This window comes from Ambystoma mexicanum, chromosome 7q (assembly GCF_040938575.1).
Source record: "Ambystoma mexicanum isolate Mex_15411 chromosome 7q, UKY_AmexF1_1, whole genome shotgun sequence".
NCBI lineage: Eukaryota > Metazoa > Chordata > Amphibia > Caudata > Ambystomatidae > Ambystoma > Ambystoma mexicanum.
The window spans coordinates 937,972,443-937,992,239 of NC_090941.1; the positions used below are offsets into that span (position 1 = coordinate 937,972,443).

General features: G+C 42.6%; 1 protein-coding gene across 11 annotated transcripts in view; it reads left to right on the forward strand.

Moving 5' to 3' along the window:
* TENM4 (teneurin transmembrane protein 4) overlaps positions 1 to 19,797 on the forward strand; it is a 2,472,585-nt gene that overhangs the window by 318,864 nt on the left and 2,133,924 nt on the right. For all 11 annotated transcript variants that reach the window (XM_069639906.1, XM_069639908.1, XM_069639907.1 and 8 more), the window contains exon 2: positions 1,235 to 1,415. The gene's annotated coding sequence lies outside the window, so the exon portion shown is untranslated. The remainder of the gene's footprint in view (positions 1 to 1,234; positions 1,416 to 19,797) is intronic.

The following is a 19,797-nucleotide window of genomic DNA, read 5'->3' on the forward strand; positions in this document are numbered from 1 at the left end:
CTTCCGCCTCTCCGTCGCTTCCTGCCATGTTTACAGGTCGCACATGCACCTCCTTGTGGCTTAGAGGCCGCAAACCTGACTTGGGTGGGCAGTGCACGTACCTTCAATTACTGTCCGGTGGCAAACAGCGTGTCCTTGCTCCCTTTCTGGGGCTGAGTGTCTGTCAGAAGTGGGCTGTCCTCTGGGTGTTGAGGACAGCCAAAAGTTTCAAAAATTGTTTATGAGGTGGTAAAAGCAGCACACAAGCACCTTTTCAGGCCGCTACTGCTGTATACCAGCTGCTAGAACATCAAAGGAATGCTCCCGCCGGGTCCGTGACTCACCACGTCGTAACGTTGCTGATGTTCAACATGCCGTGTGCATCGAACGAACGCTCTGGTGGCATCCCGCCTCGTCGCCAGTTGTTACGTGGCCACCCGTGCCTCAGGCGGCCCACACGCATGCATGCATACACACACTCACACAGATAGGCGCAGGACGCGAGGCTGCCTGTTACGCGTCCCGGTGGCAACTGCCCGCACGGACGCCGTTTATTCAACTGCGCATGCGCGGGCCCAACCGAGGCTCGCGCATGCGCCATGCTTAACTGGGACATCACACTAGACATAGTCCTATATCTATTTCTAGTGTGGAGGCGGCCAGAAAACAAGCCCCACTGTGCTGTGACAAAGGTTGGACTGCTAGGAATTAGATGCTACAATTGGAAAGAGGGACCGTGTAAACACTATCATTTGAAAGTGTGCTAGTGTATTAATCAGATTGATGATGCATTGAACTCACTATAAATGCTTTTGTAAACGCAGACACATAAAAGGGACTAGACGGTAAAAGCCCACATGGTCTTAGAACATTAGAAGACCTTGCGCGTCAGCATATTAATGCTTTTTGAAAACACAGTAATGAATCCTACATAGGGAACTATTTACCTTCACTACCAACAGTTCAGGATGATTCGATAAATAAATACTGACACACTTGTGCATATGATATATTCTGTAAGAATGATGAAAAGGTATGGAATGTATCATAATGCAGTGTTTACATATACGGAAAATGATGGTTTATTATCTGAGTATGAGTACATATTTTAATCTTTTTTTTATTGTTCCTGCAATGATAAAATACCATGTGTACAATTTGAATTTACAGTATATTTTGACTGCACAATGTAAACAACCTTCCATTAAGAGCAAATCCTAATTAAGAAACATTTTTAATCTGATCTTTGTCACAGCATAGACACCAGGACTGGAGACCCATGGTAGCACCAGCAGAGAGCTTTTGGGATGGTGAATTCTGAGAGGCCACACCGGCTGGAACGTCTTAACCGTTGATGCCGGAATGGTCGTGGAGAGCCCCGCCTACCCTGCATTTGTTGACCAATGGAGTGTACATCGTCACGGAGACTTGACATGGTGTGTGAACCCTTTTATTATCTCTCTTGTTGTAGCACTAAAATGTGAACTCAATACTACGCGTGTCACGAGATAAACACTTAATGCTCGTGCATAGCATCATCAGTTGTGCCCTTTGCTTGGAGAGCCCTTTTCATTACACTGGTAGAAAGAGGGTGATCTGTGTGAGCCCTCTCTCATGATATAAGGGCTATTTCCTTTGGACTTTGATGAGCACCCTTACTTTTAGGCTGGTTAGGCAGGGAACTTCTTTCATAGTGGTAGGGCTAGATAGGTGTTTTACTTATTTAATTTTTTTAAACATTAATGTGTCACATCTTAGTCAGACTCATGCTTCTGGTTCACCACAGGACCCTTTCCCCCTTTTTATAGCCCTACCACCTACCCATATGGGGTGGACTGGAGGGGGGGTGATTTTCTTTTTCTCTAAAGTGCATTTCTCACTATTTTTAAATGTGTGTTCCTGACAGGCCTGCAGCAGTGTATCTTCATGTTTATCCTTTACTTGTACACTTTCCTTTACTGCAGGTGTACCTGTGAAAGCAAAAAGAAGATATCGAGGCTGAGTACCTTCAAAAGGAAATACACCAAACACAGGTTATGAAGATACACAGATCTTTATTCAAAGTAACTGAACAGTTTTTCAAAGAAACAGAGTATCGGATAGCTATCAGGCCCTCAGTTCACCACAGTGAATTCCAGCCCGTTCAGTGTGGGAAGTGGGTGGGGCTGTACATCAGAATAGTCCCACCTTTTATACACTCCAAAACATGATGTCAAACCCACTTGTGAGCTAGTGAATCTTGGGTCTAGGGTTCGTGGCGAGTTCGCTTCTAATTTATTCAGCTATACATTTAGGGGTTATCCTTAATATTCTCCAACAAGTTACAATAGCAACAGTGTGTCTTCGGATTTCGCGTTGAGCCTTTGCACATGACTTTATACAATATAGTAAAACAAGTGTTCACATAAGATGCTCAAACAGTATTGTGCACAATATATAATCATGGATTAGCTTTGTTGGTACAGGTAATCCTCTATACACAGGTCAACTAAGGACAAGGTCTCAGTTCATGACCCTAACAATTGGCCTGCAGGCAGTTTATACATTAACTTGTACTCAGAGGTCAAGAAGGCCATGTTACATTCAAAACAACCCTGTCCACCATCTTAGAACACAGGGTGACTTTAGAGGGAGAATCTAAAATGGCAGGTGAACCTAAAATGACGTCTAGCACAGACCTAAGGTCAGGACCTTGCAACGCAGATTTCCTCACAGAGTGACTTGGCCTAGGCCAATATATATACACATGATCTAGAGGGTAGAATATGATTTGCCATTCGACAAACTCTCCTTTTGGCCTATGCCAAGCGCTAAACTACTTCTAATCACTTTACGAATAATTACATGTCTCAACGTCCATACACCCTGAATCACCATCCGAGATATCAATCGCCCATTAGATCGGTTACCAGAATTTCTTTCAGAACATATTAATTGGAGTTCTTGTCTGGGTCGTATACCTTGTGTCCTAACGTACCCATCGCCTGTGTGCAACATCCCCCTAGCATCGAACATATACCAGGGAGACACTGTATACAGCAACAAAGGAACAACAGAATTCCCGAAATGATCAGCAAGACCGAAAGTACATTCCAACTCCAAGATCGCAAGAAGTCCCAGAACCAAGCGCTAAAATCCCATTTTCCCTCGGGAACATGCACTTCTGAACTTAGGTTTCACTAAATGGGTATTCCCTAATTTTTTGTTCACGGGGGGTCAGATCTGTTAGAAGGGAAAGTCTAGGAGAGAGAAATATAGGAAGTACAGATTGACTACCCCTCTCTTTTAGTCCTGTACGGGACACAGGTAAGGGAAAAAGTGCACCTTAATATTTTATTCGCAAGGTATCTGCCTTTATGGGAAGAAGTTGTTCGAACAATACAACTTTTACAAAAAATCGATCTCTTTTTATTCTTATAAAAACATATTAAAACATTACAAACATCTGTCAATAGTGATCCTCAATCATACCATTCAGTCATCGTATTTCTATTGTAACAGGGGAGTGCTAAAGTTGAAAATAGTTTGAGCATAACAGTAATTATGAATATGCATACACGACATAGGAAAAAGAAATTGGATTTTCCCTTATCAGTCGACATATGTTTCGGCCCGTAATAGTATACCACTCATGTCAACAGTGATTACACAGATTAGTATTGGGCCATCTTCAGGACAACGGTTACTTCTAGAAGGTCAATCTTGTTCCCCATTTCACAAAACGGCACATCTACAAATATATAATTATACATGTATTAGTGAAAACAAGCGAGAAAGAAAAGATGCTTCCCAACAGAACTAGTTCAAGGCAATGGCTACTATCTATTATTAACACGGGATGTTAAATTGTTGCAACACCCAGTGTCCAATCAAGCTCAATAGTCCAAATCACAGTTTACGGACCGCAGGTGGGTTCAGTGTGTATGTCTAGAATAATAGATAGTAGCCATTGCCTTGAACTAGTTCACCAATCACCCATTGACTCAGTACCATTCCTCTGTATGCAGAAAGAAACTGAATCGGGGCTATGGTTAACAGTATAAGAAGGAGGTGTGGCATCCTTATTGCCCATAGGAGCCATTCAAAGATTGAAAAGGATGAGACAGTCTATCAGATGGCCTAATAGAAGCAACGTTGAGCTTACTCCTATTTGCGAAAAGCGAGCATCCTAACGGAGTCAAAACACGTTTTTCAAACTGATTCTAATTAGTCCCATCGAAGTTCCCTGAGATGCTATCGTTCCAACGACCAAAGAATAGTGCTCTAAGAGAAGCATAACATGCAGTTGTCAAAGGTAAAGGATGAATATACCAACCTAGCCCCTTATCCCCATGTTGTGGTAGATGCGAGCAAACCCAACAGCTAGACCTATTAAAGATGGCATGCATAGCATTCATGATGAGTAATAGCGTGCTGTTGTGATATCTCTGTCTATGCTGAGAATCCCTAGGAGATAGAGTGTGCAGATGCACAAAAGGAGTAGAAACAGTAGGTACATTTTCAGTCGGTAACAAATTCTTGAGCGGATGTACTTCTTCTAGATACCAGGAGCCTAAAACAATCACTATTATAAAACCAATTAACATTATCAAAAGACAGCAGTGCGTTTTCGGGGTCCATGTTACAGACTGTCCTTTTTCGCAGCTGGTCACACGTTCACTTATTAGTCCTGTACGAGCGGTAGCGGTGGCAGGCATTGTAGTCTTCAAACAAACACGCCAATGTTTTTAGCTGGCGACCTCCAGGCCGAGCGTCTTCTTAGTCCTTCCACAAACCCTAGCCAACAGAATCCCCGCAATAGACAATAGATCGGACCAAAAAGGCAAGCCCTTGCTGATTTTCCTCGATCGCACAGCCGAACCGTGCAGTAGGTTTATTTCCTTGGTCGCAGATCGTACCTCGTGCTTCATGGTACTGAGTGATCTGAGAACAACGTGTCGTCACTTCCCGTTGGAAGCAACGTATCAAGAACAAGAGAGGATGCAAGATCTGGAACAACAGTTTCCGGAAACAAAACTGTTGGAGAGTGTGGAGGCAAAATGGCTGTTTCCCCAGGCCCCATGGGCTCAGGGAAAGTCTCCGACACGCTCTCGATGCTGTTTACTGCTTCGGGATCGTTGGTTGCAGTACTGATGAGGGGTTATGTTTCTTCTGTATCGTATGGCACTGGGTGTGGAATCTTCTTGGTGTGCGTCGCATGGATCTAATTTTTCCGGACTGCCACCCATACCGCCGTCTGTGTGACCAGCAGGACTTGGAAGGGGCCACGCCACAGAGGTGCAAGGCAAGAGGATCACTCGAATACTTTTGTCAGGACCCAGTCACTTGGCCGTATGCTGTGACCAGGGCCCTCGTATCGTACAGGTAAAGCCTCTCGCACTTGGTGATAAATCAAATACAAGTTTTTAGTCAACTGGTTACAGTAATCTGAAAGAAGTTCATTTTCTACATTTCGCAGAGAACGACATTTCGGAAGGTTCCAGATATTAGCAGGCCTCCCCATGACCACCTCAAAGGGAGAGAGCCCAGTCTTAGTTTGAGGGGTCGTACGCATTGACAACAACATGCTCGGTAAGGTGTCCGGCCATTTTAGTTTGGTGCCGGCACACATCTTAGTGAGCCTGTTTTTGATGATACCGTTGTGTCTTTCTACTAGTCCGGCACTCTGAGCGTGTCTGGCCGAATGGAACCGTTTATCGATCTGTAATCCTGCGCATATCTGCAGAATTACAGCAGCGATAAAATGTGGCCCATTATCCGACCAGATGACCCTTGGTAGCCCGAACCTTGGGAAATACTCTTTTAACATAGTCTTTGCAGTCGTCCTGGCTGTAGTGTCTTTAACAGGAAAAGCCTCAACCTATTTGCTAAAAGCACAAATGACAACTAACACGTACTTCAAGTTATTTCATCGTTCCATTTCAATAAAATTAAAGTGTATAACTTCGAAGGGGACAGAAGGTGGACTAAAACCTCCCCTAGGAGTTGATGTTCCCTTTCCCACATTAAGCTGTAAACAGATCATGCAGTTTTGAACAAAACGTTCAGCTACCTTAGAGATTTTGTCATTCACCCATACTTTGTCCAACATTTTTGTAATCTTGCGGGCACATATATGTGTGGGACCATGAGCCATAACAACCATCATCATAATATACGCCTCAGGAAGTAGCCATTTCCCGTCAACTCTGTCAACCCAACACCCATCATCGTCAAGTTTCCCCAAGCCCTCAGCCCATTTCTTAGACTCTTCTAATGTGGCATCAGCTTTGATATCCCTCACGGAATCGGTACCCTCATCCATAGTACAGGCATTTGTAGCTTCCCTTGAAGTATACATGTCTGAAGAGAGATCAGTGGCAGTCTGTTTAGCTATCTGATCAGCAAAAGCATTCCCTTTCCCTATATCATCTACAATTTTCTGATGCGCTGCACATTTTACAATAGCCAACTGAGTCGGAAGTGCAAGCGCTGAGAGTAGCCGTACTATCAGGGAGCCATGCTGGATTTTTGTACCATGTGAAGTTAAGAACCCTCTTTCTGACCAAAGTCTCCCAAAAGTTGTGAACCACCCCAAAGGCATACTGACTGTCAGTGTATATATTCGCGGTAAGCCCTTCGGAACGTTCACAAGCTCAGGTCAATGCTATAATCTCTGCGGCCTGAGCAGAGTTATGCCTGATTCTCTTGGTTTCCACGATCGTGCTCAAGGTAGTGATTGCATAAGCAGCTGTGGATGTACCATCCGGAAGTTTGAAGCAGGAGCCATCGCAAAACAGCTCCCCTTGTGGACTGTTCAAAGGAGTATCTTTTAGATCAATTCTACCCTTTGTCTCTTGTTCGCTAGTTTAAAGACAGTCATGTGACTCTTCGTCACTGCAAGCAGTACCTTGCGGTAAAATTAAGAGTTCAGCCGGATTAAGAACACAACACCTCTTAATTAGGATATGTGGTGCAAACAAGATCAATTCATATATTGTCAACCATGCGGAAGTGAGGTGTTGTGTTTGAGTTCTGTTCAGTAGAACATCTACAGAGTGAGGTACCATCAGGGTTAAAGCGTGGCCTAGGACCATTCCCTCACTCTGAGTACAGACGCAGCAGCAGCAGTGACAGCACTCAAACATCTTGGCAAAGTGCATGCTACAAGATAAAGGGCGGAAGAAAAGGAGCCGCACAGCCTATTCTTCCCTCCATGTTCCTGCGTTAATACAGCCAAAGCACATCCATCACATTCATGCACAAACAACACAAAGGCCTTTTCATAATTTGGTGTGCCCAAAACCGGTGCCGAGCACAATGCAGCCTTCAGCAAATCAAATGCACGCTGGTGTTCTATGTTCCACGGCAATGGTGAAGAAATGCCCTTCTTCGTCAGAGTCAACATCGGCTTAATCGTTAACGAAAAGTTGGGGATCCACTGCCTACAGTAAGAAGCCATTCCTATCAAGACTCTAACTTCTTTCTGTGTATTTGGGACAGACATGCTAGAAATGAGTTTTATCCGTTCAGGCATCAATCTTCTCCCCTCCTTTGACAGGAGATAGCCTAAATAGGCGACCTCCTGGCAACAATATTGACATTTTTTAAGCGAAGCTTTATGTCCATGTTTAGCCAAGTGGATAAGCAACAACACTGCCCTCCTTACAAGAGCTCTCTGAGTCAGCAGCTAAAAGCAAGTCATCAACATATTGAAGCAGTGTACAAGTAGACAGCAATTCAAGGGTATCAAGTTGCTCTTTCAGGGCCCTACTGTAGATGCTAGGACTTTCCGTGTAACCTTGTGGTGCACGAGTAAATGTGAAGGAGCGTCCCCCTAAGGTGAACGCGAACAAATATCTACTGTCCTTGTGTATAGGAATACTAAAGAAAGCATTCTGTAGATCCACAACACTAAAATGAGTAACTGAAGCCGGAATCATAGTTAATATCGTTGTCACATCAGGCACAATTGGAAATTGTGAATGACGATCTTATTGATGACACATAAATCTATTATGAAACGGAAAGGAATTGTATTATCGCCTTTTTTGTACACGGGCAAAATCGGACTATTGCACAAACTACCTGCAATTTCCTCAATCACCCCTCGATGCACAAAATCAGAGATGATGCATTTCAAAGCTTGCTCCCCATCGACTGAAATCTTATACTGCGGAATGCGTGGCAGCTTCACTCCATGTTTCAAAACAATCTTAACAGACTCAATTTGCAAAACACCAACATCATTGTCGTCAACTGACCACAAACACTCCGGAAAATCACTAAATTCCGGCGGCAAAGGTCTAGTCAAGAATTGTTGCTGTGGTGAAATCGTCAAGTGTACTCCATCAGAGGAACAATGAATTACCACATTTAATTCCTTCAATAGATTCAACCCCAGCAAATTCTCTCCACAATTCGAAGGCAAAAGGAATGGACAATGGTCTGTAAACGGACCCAAAGATATAGGTCCCGGTGAAGAAACTGGACAGACAACTGGTGTGCCAGAAAACCCTACAGAAACATTGGTCTGCCCTGACAGTGGAATGTTTGGAACCCGAGAATGATCAATGATCATGGAACACCTCTGTGCCCCTGTATCTATCAAGAATAGATGTTTCCCACAATCATTTCAACGTAGGGACCTTTCTGATTAACGGGAATAGGTGTCGGTTCCAAACCCTGCTTCGGGCAATCCTAGCGAAACAGAATGTCGTCAAAAGGAAGTTCTTCAGAGAGGTAAGCGGCAGAAGGATGGTCAAATATGGTTCTACTATCCGCACTTGGTGCCTGATTATCCTATGAAAAAGGTTGCTGTGAATCTTATGAAAACTGACCTCTACTAGGGCCCCCTACACCCAGGTGACCTCTGGGTCATCTACCCATATTCCCAAATGTGTTATTTAACCCCTGTCAGAGTATCAGATATTGTGCACGCCAATGACCCTCTTGCCTACAATAGGCACACTGGTTAATGTTTACAGGACCCTAAGGCACATTTCCTTGTGGAACATACTGACCTCTAATTTGTGAATTACCCCATCTAGGGCTTCTAACAATTTTCTGTAATAATACTTTTTTCTTCAAATTGCCTTTTCTCTTTTCATCTTTTTCTTTTCCATTATTGACACGATTCTCATAGTACTGAGCCATGTGCAGTATTTCTGACTGAGACTGCTTGACAAGCGCTCTCAGAAGACATAATTTGCGACTGGATGTCAGCCAGCAATCCACGCCCAAATTTGTCTACAAATAATCTTTTTCCAGACTCTGTCAGCCTCATTACGACCCAGGCGGTAAGTTACCGCCTGGGCCGTGACTTTACCACCATGGCGTAAACTACGTTTTACGCCATGGTGGTTGGCGGACTTACCGCCCCATTCCGAGTTTGGCGGGGCGGTAAGTCCCCAATCCCCATTTACCCTTCCCCATTCCCATTTTTGCCCCATAGGTTATAATGGGAGTGGGGAAGGCGTTAATTACGCCACCGTAAATTACGGTGGCGTAATTAACTCCATGGTCCCTTAGCGCCATGGATTTTAACACCTGCTAAAAGCAGGTGTTAAGTCCGCCATGGCGCTAAGGGACCTCGTACTCAGGCGGTAAGGGTCGGCGCTCTTTACGCCGCCGTAAAACCCTTGCCGCCTGAGTCGTAATGAGCCCCTGTGTCTAAATCTTGTCCACTGAAATCCGAGAATACCTGTTCGAACCGATTAAAGAACTCGGTAGCACCCTCAGACTTCCCTTGGCCACAGGCGGTAAGCTTGTCCCAAATAATTCTCTTCTCAGGAATTATAGTTTTCAATTTTGCAACTATTCTGTCAGGCAAAGTTAGTATCACCTGAGGCGGTCTTTCGCCAGCTGGCCTTTCTCCTCCGAGTCTAATTATGTTAGCCCATGTATTTCCTAGCCCTGGTACATCATCTATAGTCCTAACCTGTTTCCACAAATCTACGGGCAAGAGTACAGGAAATAACAGATCAATATCACTTAAAGTGAATACTGAGGATTGCAAAACAGACTATATTTCTTTATAGAACCCTGTCGGATTGTTCCTAATGTCGGGAATAAATTGCCTAATGGTGTTCACCTTCTGTCTTGAGAATGGGACATGATCAAACTGAGACACATAATGTGCAGGTATTTCCCGAGCAGCTGTACCCGCTGCAACATTAGCGGGAATCTCAACTTTTGGGACAAATGTCGGAGGAACCTCTCTCATAGGCAACTGAGAAGTAGGTAACTCCGAATGTTTACTAAGCAACAGAGCCAAATTGAGCGCTAAAGCAGCCATGGAAGTGTCAAGTGAAAAAGCTCTCTTGTAAATACTCAATAGCTCCGCGGAACAACTAATCTTTCTTTTTACACACTCATCCTGTAGGTACTCTTCCATTACCTGTATCACTTTCCTCTGCATTCTGGCGTATACTGACTATACGTGTCATATACTTCAACTGGAGTTATCGGCGTGTCTGAAATCCATCTAATCGCGTCCTTCATGCAAATTCGCATTTCCTCAGATATCGATTTGCGACAAGGAAGGAACCGTTTCTGCACATACATACTATCTCCATCTTCATCCTCATTCTGTAACCTTTCCAACTCCTTTCTATATTCAAATACCCTCTCAACATGCTCTTGTACCTTCTCCGCAGTGTCTCTAGAGAACGCAGTGTCCCTAGAGAAGGTATTCAGATCCCTCAACCCCTGTGGGAGATCTGTATTGTTTAATCTGTCCCACATTACACACAAATGTATCCCTAATCCCTCAATAAAAACATTTTTCTCAGAAAAATTGCCCAAAGTAGAAAGTGTGGCAAAAACATTACCTTGATCATCCCTCTCCATACAATGTTTAGCCCATGCAATCAACTCGCGTTTCTTCTCTGGATGTACAGTATTACGAGTGACAACTCTCGATCCCACTCCCTGATCTACTACAAGCGGTGCAGGACCACTTGGAAGAGAGAGAGTAGGCATGTTCGACGGATGTGTTATCATTGGTACAACAGGAAAGAGTGGAGGAGCAGGTGCAGGAGCAGCAACAAAAGGAGGACCAACGACTGGAGGAAGAGGAACGACAGGAGGAACGATAGGAGCAGGAGGAGGAATAACAGCAGGAAGAGGCAAAGCAGCAGGAAGAGGAACATACCGAGGTGGCGCAGTGGCACCAGGCCTTCGTTCATTTAACAATTTATCGGTAAGTTCATCAGAAACATGAAAGTCTTTAGAAGGATAGATTTTCTGAATACCAAGGGAGAAAGCCCTATCCATATTCCTAGCTGACTCAGACTGTTTATCTTGGTCATACAACAATGCTTTTTCAGCGTTCGTCTTATGACGGCACGCATGTTTTTCTCTACTCTTAAGCTGCTACAAAGCTTCTTTCTTCCAATTCTGTAATACATCAAATGCTGGCTGCTGGTCTAGCCTTTTTCTCTAATAATATAGATTCAATACGAGGGATTTCAAAACTACCATTGATTGGCCACTGAAGTTCAGAAGCATGTCTAGTTTGTCTGTGCCGAATATCATTAAACACTATACTTCCAATGCCATGCTTACAGTACATAGTACAAGCCGGTGACCCCTCCTGTGGCACCGGACGGCTAAATTCCAAAGATTGTCTGTCACTGCGGAATAATGCCCTAAAGCAGGCAGACAATTTCCCAGGCATGTCAGAATACTGGTGTTACCTGGTCAATAATTGTACTCGCGAGTGCAATGCTCCAAAACAAATTATCAGGATACTTAAGAATCGGGTTACGACTCACCTGATCAAGTCTAAGGAGGTCCGATTGGATTTCAAAGTTTTTCTAACACGTTTTACCTTGTGTTTGGTGATTTCGACAAATCTGCCCACCTCGATATGTGGACCCTCGTCAAGATGCCGACTCGGATCGCATGCTCACCGACCAGGGATCAGGCCATGCAGCGCTGCTGAGGTGTCGCTTCTCATTCAGAAAGGGGCCCCTTTTGTCACCGTCCGATTCCAGTCCGATAGCCGCGTCAACCTTCAACTAACTGGCATCAATCTTGAGTGTCCCTATTCGGGCGCCATATGTGAAAGCAAAAAGAAGATATCGAGGCTGAGTACCTTCAAAAGGAAATACACCAAACGCAGGTTATAAAGATACACAGATCTTTATTCAAAGTAACTGAACAGTTTTTCAAAGAAACAGAGTATCGGATAGCTATCAGGCCCTCAGTTCACCACAGTGAATACCAGCCCGTTTGGTGTAGGAAGTGAGTGGGGCTGTACATCAGAATAGTCGCACCTTTTATACACTCCAAAACATGATGTCCAACCCACTTGTGAGTTAATGAATCTTGGGTCTAGGGTTCGTGCCGAGTTCGCTTCTAATTTATACAGCTATACATTTAGGGGTTATCCTTAATACATTCTCCAACAAGTTACAATAGCAACAGTGTGTCTTCGGATTTCACGTTGAGCCTTCGCACATAACTTTATACAATATAGTAAAACAAGTGTTCACATAAGATGCTCAAACAGAATTGTGCACAATATATATTCATGGATTAGCTTCATTGGTACAGGTAATCCTCTATACACAGGTCAACGATGGACAAGGTCTCAGTTCATGACCCTAACATTTGGCCTGCAGGCAGTTTAAACATTAACTTGTACTCAGAGGTCAAGACGGCCATGTTACATTCAAAACGACCCTGTCCACCCTCTTAGAACACAGAGTGACTTTAGAGGGAAAATATAAAATGGCGGGTGAACCTAAAATGGCGGCTAGCACAGATCTAAGGTCAGGACCTTTCCTCGCAGAGCGACTTGGCGTAGGCCAATATATATACACATGATCAAGAGGGTATAATATGATTTCCCGTTTGACATACCTTTTCAGATACTACAATGGATGCCAGAATGGCTGCCCTTGTTGTTTAAACCCTGTCTTTGCAAACCATTGCCTTTGTTTGTCAGTCTTGTGACTAGTCAGCGGTAGGAATGGCCGCATGGGGTCCATGCATCTTTGCAGACTGTGTACATAGCACATGAATGGTAGATGTGTGCATGGAACTTTTGAGGACCGGTTTACTGTCTTCAATGATCTTCACTTTAACTGCAGCCAGACTCCACCTGGCCCCAGGACCTAGAGGGCACATCATGCCCACCTTCCGTGTCCTGCACTGGGTCCCTGTCAGGCAAAGATCCACCTTCAAGGCTGTTTTGGATCACCCACCTTGCTCTGCACCACACAGGCCCACAATAAATACAACACAACCCCCCCCCTACAGACCCAACAGAAACTTGAAATAAGGCACATCTCTCATCTTGGTCATCCCTGCGACTAAATCATCCAGAATAGAGGGATCCTACTTCTCCGTCCAAGCCCCGACAATATGGAAATCTATCCCTCTTAGCATCCGCTGCATATTGTTATATTTTTCATGAAATTCGTTGACTGAGAAGATCGAGCGGATGTTCATTGATGTTCATTTTAACTCCCTGTTTTAGATAATTGATATTAAAACAGACGTACTTTGCCAACTTCCTGAGTCAGTCTGTTTATTGATGTTTGAGTATATTCTGCATCTCCATCCATCTCAAATTATTGCTACTTCGTCTTAGAGGACCTAGTGTTCGGTACACAGGTTCAGAATAAAAAGCAAACAATTCAAGACTTAGTACATACTTGTGTTAGTACAAACAATACATATGAAGACCCTCAATGCATAACAATCAGAGACACATACAGGGAAACTAAAATAAGGAAGAAACAAACACTATCACCAGAAAATGTCCATAGCATTAAAGTACATCATCATATGTACAAATGGATTGTGTGTTTGAGGCCTGCTTATTGCCCCATATATATGAACCATGAGCTCAAACCAAACCCTACAGAAAGTACTTTAAGAACATACGAGAAGGTTAACGTCTAGATATATAGCAACTTTTCAATTTTCATATTCTGAGTGTCAGTGAACAAGACCACCTGGCTTAGATTTGAGAATGAACAAAAACAAGTAACCCAGATATTTGATGTCATCAATTACATTTGTGATGTCATCTTTGATGTCCTGGGTCTTAGTCTTCGTATTGCACTATGGTGGTGCGAGTTATGGTTGCCTAGTGTACCATAACTGGAGAATTTCAGGGGGTTTTCAATTTTACTTGTAACCATAACGTCCCTTTAGGAAAGTGTTTTCCCTGAATTTCCTAGGTTTTTATTAGTGCAACTTAACCTTAACATCCCTTTAACAACATTTGTTCAGTGAATAGTAAATATATCCGGAAACCTGTTTAACGCTTCTATATGGCGAACATGATACCATCAATTCTGTATGGGATGGAGTTATTTACCCTGAATTGGAAAAAGCTAGAGGGTATGTAAGGAACGTTTTGGAAAAAAACTCTTAAATCTTCCGCTAGCCACTCCATGCGTGTTGATTTGTCACAGGTTGGGATTAGTGTTGTGGCAAAATCTGGTGAAAATAGCTAAACTCAGACTATGTGGAAACATTTTATCACTGCCAAATTGCTCACTGTTCGAAGATCTAAAAGCTATCTATGCCCAATTCTCATGGAAACTGCTCTTAGATTTCATTACGGCGTGTGAGATTATTCTCGAGGACTCTTGGATGAAGTAAAGTTGTCCGATCAAGAATCCTGGGAAGGTACACAAGAAGATAAAGTTAGATCAGTGGCTTAGGGACTGTGAGGCATTAGGTGGAAATAAATTACATCTGGAGTTGTGAAAGCAATATTGAAGTTACCAGAGCCTCACTGAATGTATCATTAGATTCCCTAACTGTAAATATCGATAGATGAGGTTTAGATTTTACCTACTGGGAACCTTAGAGAGATGGGAAAGGATGAGAGGAGTAGAAGAGAAAGATCGGATATGTAGAATGTGCAAAAGCAAGGATGTTCTGGAGAATCTTAAACACTGGGTGCTAAGATATCTGGCTAAAAAAACTTGGAGAAAAAGGCACTTTGAAAGATTTGTGGTCGATGAAGTGTGTCATAATCTGGGTCAGGAGGATTTGTGCTTTCTGAGTGCAGGCGCTGGGACTGTCCCTGTCTTGGGTACTGTGGCCAGAGGATGGGGTTCTGCGCACCTGGGTGGGTTATGATGTCATAGTGGAACCTTGAGGGTCAGGGTTCTGGTATTCCAGGGATGGCAGTTGGACCTGCTGTACTGGTTGGGAAAGGATGTCACGGTATTCTTCCACCTACTATCACTCATACCAATAAACCCACATTATAACTTAGCTGGTGGTGGTTACTTCAAAGTGTATCTAGAGAGCAATTGGTTTTGAGACAAACATATGGGGACGGGGGTTGCAGTATGTTGTTGATTATGACATTTTTAGTTCACATCCATAAATTAGTAATAGAAGTTGTATATTTTAACTAAGTAGAAGGAGAATAAGGGATGGGTTGTTTTTAAGATGGCTAATAGGATGGAGCTAAAATGGATCTGATGTTTGCATATTGTGTTATTAAGATGAACTGAAGAGCATAGATGGGAATATTTGCATGGTTTTATGATTTTAAAGTGTTTGTATTAGATATGAATTTAGTAAGATTATACATACAATGTGTTAAAGTTTGTAAAAACTGGTGACACAAAATTACAACATTTTGGACTTTAAAAACAAAGACTCTGAACAACCTCATAGTCAGTCAACCTGTGTGGCAGAGGGGGATTGGATAAAACATTTTACTGAAAAATGCAGCTCATATTCCACTGAAGTATACCGTTCAAATAACCTTTTTGAGAAAAGTAAGTGCCAGTCTTATAGATTTGAGACTTGTGAGATAGAAGATCTCATAATATAAACACAATAAATCTTGCTCCTGTGGTTGGGACGGAATAATGAATGGTTTATTATGTAATGATAGTAAGTTATGGGCTGACATTCTTGTTAGACTTTTTACGCAAGTAGTCCAAGAAGAAGTAATTCCACCCTCTTTGAACCAAACTATAATTGTGCCTATTTTTAAAAGAGGACAAAGGAGCAATCCTTTGGTCGAGGAATCCGTCATGAGTGTGTAGTTGCACCAACTTTATTTAATCTTGGGGTGGTTATCCTCCAAGTTGTGGAAGTGAGCAAATGACCTTTTTGCATTTTCCTGGTGACCTAATATTGATGGATTACAGCCCAGCTAGTCTGCAACGATCCTTAAATGGAGTAACACTCTATTTAAAAGATAACCAGTTGGAGATAAACCCCACTACCTCTTTTGTGATGACAGTAACCTCAAAGTGTAAACTGAGGATGTACCAATGGTTTATCAATAACACAGTAATAAGTGAAGTAGGTTATTTTATCTATATAGGGCTTGTGTTCTCAGCTAAAGGTGCTCACTTCAAATATAAGGAGAAAGTGGAAGAAAACGTGAGTTTTTGTATCTCTCTGCTAAAGGTAATCAATAACAGGTGTTGTGCCTTTTCCCTGACTCCTTTGTTAGATTTCTGTCATGTGTTTGTATGGTTTGGAACTCACCCTGCTCTGAACAAGAAGTTACTTAGACATTCTTGAAGGTAGCATACTCAAGGAGGTGTTGGGAGTTCTGAAATCTGACCCCATTAAAATAATATGATTAGAGATGGGCCTTCTTTCCCAGTGGGCACACTATTTGAAAAGGGCAATTCTTCTGAACAGACAAATCCTAAATTTTGAAAAATCTTCTGTAGCATTCCATCTTCATCAAATGCTAGAGAAACGATCCAATGGTCTCTTGTCTAAATTTTACAAAGAGTGTCTGGTATTTATGGAGCTTGAAGACATTTCCATCTTAGATTCTCAGTTAATTATCAAAATGAAAATTGGAAGATGGGACAAAAGTTCCTATCTTAAAGATTTGCAAAGACTAAAACTGTACAGAAACAATGGTCTTCATTATGCTCCCCAGTTGATCTTAGACCATGCATTCAAAGATTTCCTTCTAAAACACTAGTGGGCTGGTTCCTAAAGTTTAGGTAAAACTGTTTATCCACACTTGAGGTGATTGGACCAAAACTGGGAAGTCCAAAGGAGTTAAGAACTTGCAGACTTTGTACAAATTAATTCTTAGAGTCCTCATATCATGTTGTATTAGAATGTCCTAGCCTCAGAAAAACTAGGGTTCAGTTTCTGGGTCCCTATTTGCACTCTATATCCGAAGTCCTGCTGAATAGCCTTTGTAGTAGGCTTATGATGAGTACTCATGCATCGATTGCCTTGGCTTTGTCAAAGATCTTGGTATCCATTTTCGAGGACCTGCAGGTAGCAATTGAGCAAGGTCTTTTGCTCTTAATTAATCCAATAGAAATAGAAATGACTGTGTTTGACCTTTTGCACACAATGGATTAAATATTGTTATGATATTATCGATTGTGTATTTTTATGGTATTTTGGAAAAGATTTATGACTGATAATTCGGAAATAAAATGATTATTATGAAATTTTTTTTCTTCTTCTTTTATTTTTTTCTTTAATTATTTATGTAATGTACTCTATATACTAAAACATGATAAAAATAAAATAAAAAACTATTTTCTGAAATTGGTAGTGAAATGATTATTTAGGGAGTACATAAGTAATTCCTGTTCCCAATGAGGGTGATTTCAAAACAAGTAAAAATATACTTTCAATCTTAATAGATTAGGGGCCTCATTACGACCCGGGCGGTAAGGGATTACTGGTACCAGTAAGGGCGCTGGTGCCGGTAATCCCTTACCGCCCAATTCCGAGGTCCCTTTGAGGGTCCTCCCTCAACGGCTGGTTTTACCAGCCGTTAAGGACGGGACCCGCAAAGGGACCTTGGAAGTAATTACGGTACCGCAGTTTGCGGTACCATAATTACCGTCTTCCCCATTTCCATTGAGCCCTATGGGGCAAAAATGGGAATGGGGAAGGGCCAATGGTGAATGGGGAATTACCGCCCCGCCAACCTTGGAATGGGATGGTAATTCCGCCATTCACCATGGCGGAATCGGTAAGGTACCGGCGTCAACCATGGGGCTAATAGCGCCATGGTTAACGCCTGCGTCGTAATGAGGCCCTATATGTTTTACAGACATCGATGTTTGCACCTAATCAATTCAGTACATTAAACAATTCTTTATCTTAAAGTTCTTCTTCATATCAGGCTGAAATAATATTATAGGTGCTTTATGAGGCCCTGTTCTGCTGAGTTTTGTTGGGAGTATCTTTACACCTTTTTTTGTTGGGCATTTTTGACTATTTTTAGGAAACGATGTGGCACATTTTGGAAAATATAACACCAGTTTGTGCATTTCCAATGTACTACCAGTTTGACAATCCCAGTATATTCCCAGTTGAAAAATCCCAATACATTCCAACACGGGCTCAACTGGAACATACAAAGATGCTGACCAAAACATTAATGTTAACCAATGCTTTATTGATAACAACACAGGGAATTTTTAAAAAAAAACACACAAAGAAATCAAACAGTCCTTGACCAGTGCCTCCAACCTGAAAATTCAGCCCCTGGTATAAAGGCATTTCCATACCCTGTCTCCACCAGGTTCATGCCCTCTGATTTAAAAGGGTGCCACATCAGGCTTCACTAAAGGTATGTCTCAAAATGCATTTGTTTGCCATAGCCTTTCATAAGGTGTTTGTCGAGGTACAGTTTCCTTTTCAGGTTCCTGCAGTAAAAAGAGGGGTTACCTGCATCATTCCTTTCATTGGTGGTTGAGAGGGCCTGATCTCCCTTGGTCTGGGTCCTAATTTCACCTCTGTGCATCAGCTCTATATGCCAGTCACTCTCTTGCTCCTCCTCATTGTTATGGTATGTGCTTGTTCCTCCTGCATGTGTGGGTTTAGCCCCTTTGTGGTTGCTGTTTGCGCCCGACCATCCTGGGACACGGATTCACGGTTTGTGGGCTACTGTGGTGCACATTGGGATATCATGTTTTGGGCTTGCCTTGCTTTCCAGTGCAATCAGGGCTGAGACGCTGCATTGGACAATGAATACGGTACAATAAGTATTTTCTTGCTCATGGACCGGGCTCCATGGGCCAGGGCCACTTCGTTCATGATCGCTGTGTGTACAGTTTGTGAGCAGGCAGAAATCCACGCAGATGTTGATATTAGTGGAGACTGAAAGCGAAAGGTCGTACACTACATGGTTTACTGGATTCACAGTACTTTGTTTCCTTAGATGAACCAACTGAATAAGCTCCGTTTGGCCTTCTCTTAAGGGACAGTGTCGCCAGGCATTCGAATCTGATGATCCCGTGGCAACAGACATGAACTAAGTGGGTGCGATCAGGGGATCCACCGATAACACCCGCTGGTCTATCATCCACAAGCTTGGCAAGATCCTGGGCTCCATTAGTCACCCCACTAAATGTCCCCAGAATCAGGCTGGGGACTTTATCACAACGCCCTGTTATCAAATAATAGAATTATATTTCTAGTTGAGCAAATCTCAGTATACTTATATTTTAATAATGATGAATACTTATTGAACTTTACAAAAGAACTGAAAATGAGGAAACAAAGAATGTTTATCTGTGATGAAATTGATTACAAAATAGGACACGTTCCATAGGAAATATGACCCAAGAAATGATTTGAAAGCAAAACCAAGAGTATACAAAATGACATATCAAGGAATACCAACTCATACATCAGACTCAGAGACCAATAGCGAAAGTGAGAAGGGACCTGTAGAAAGTATACATACAGAAACATCTAGTATACTTACAGAGAGACCAAGTACATCAACAGCAAGTACGTAACTCCCTTTTTTAGAAGAACTTCGGAAGATACTCGATCGTGTAGCCTACTCTCAAATAACCTCTCATTTGAACCAACATCCTATCCTGAATATTTACCAGT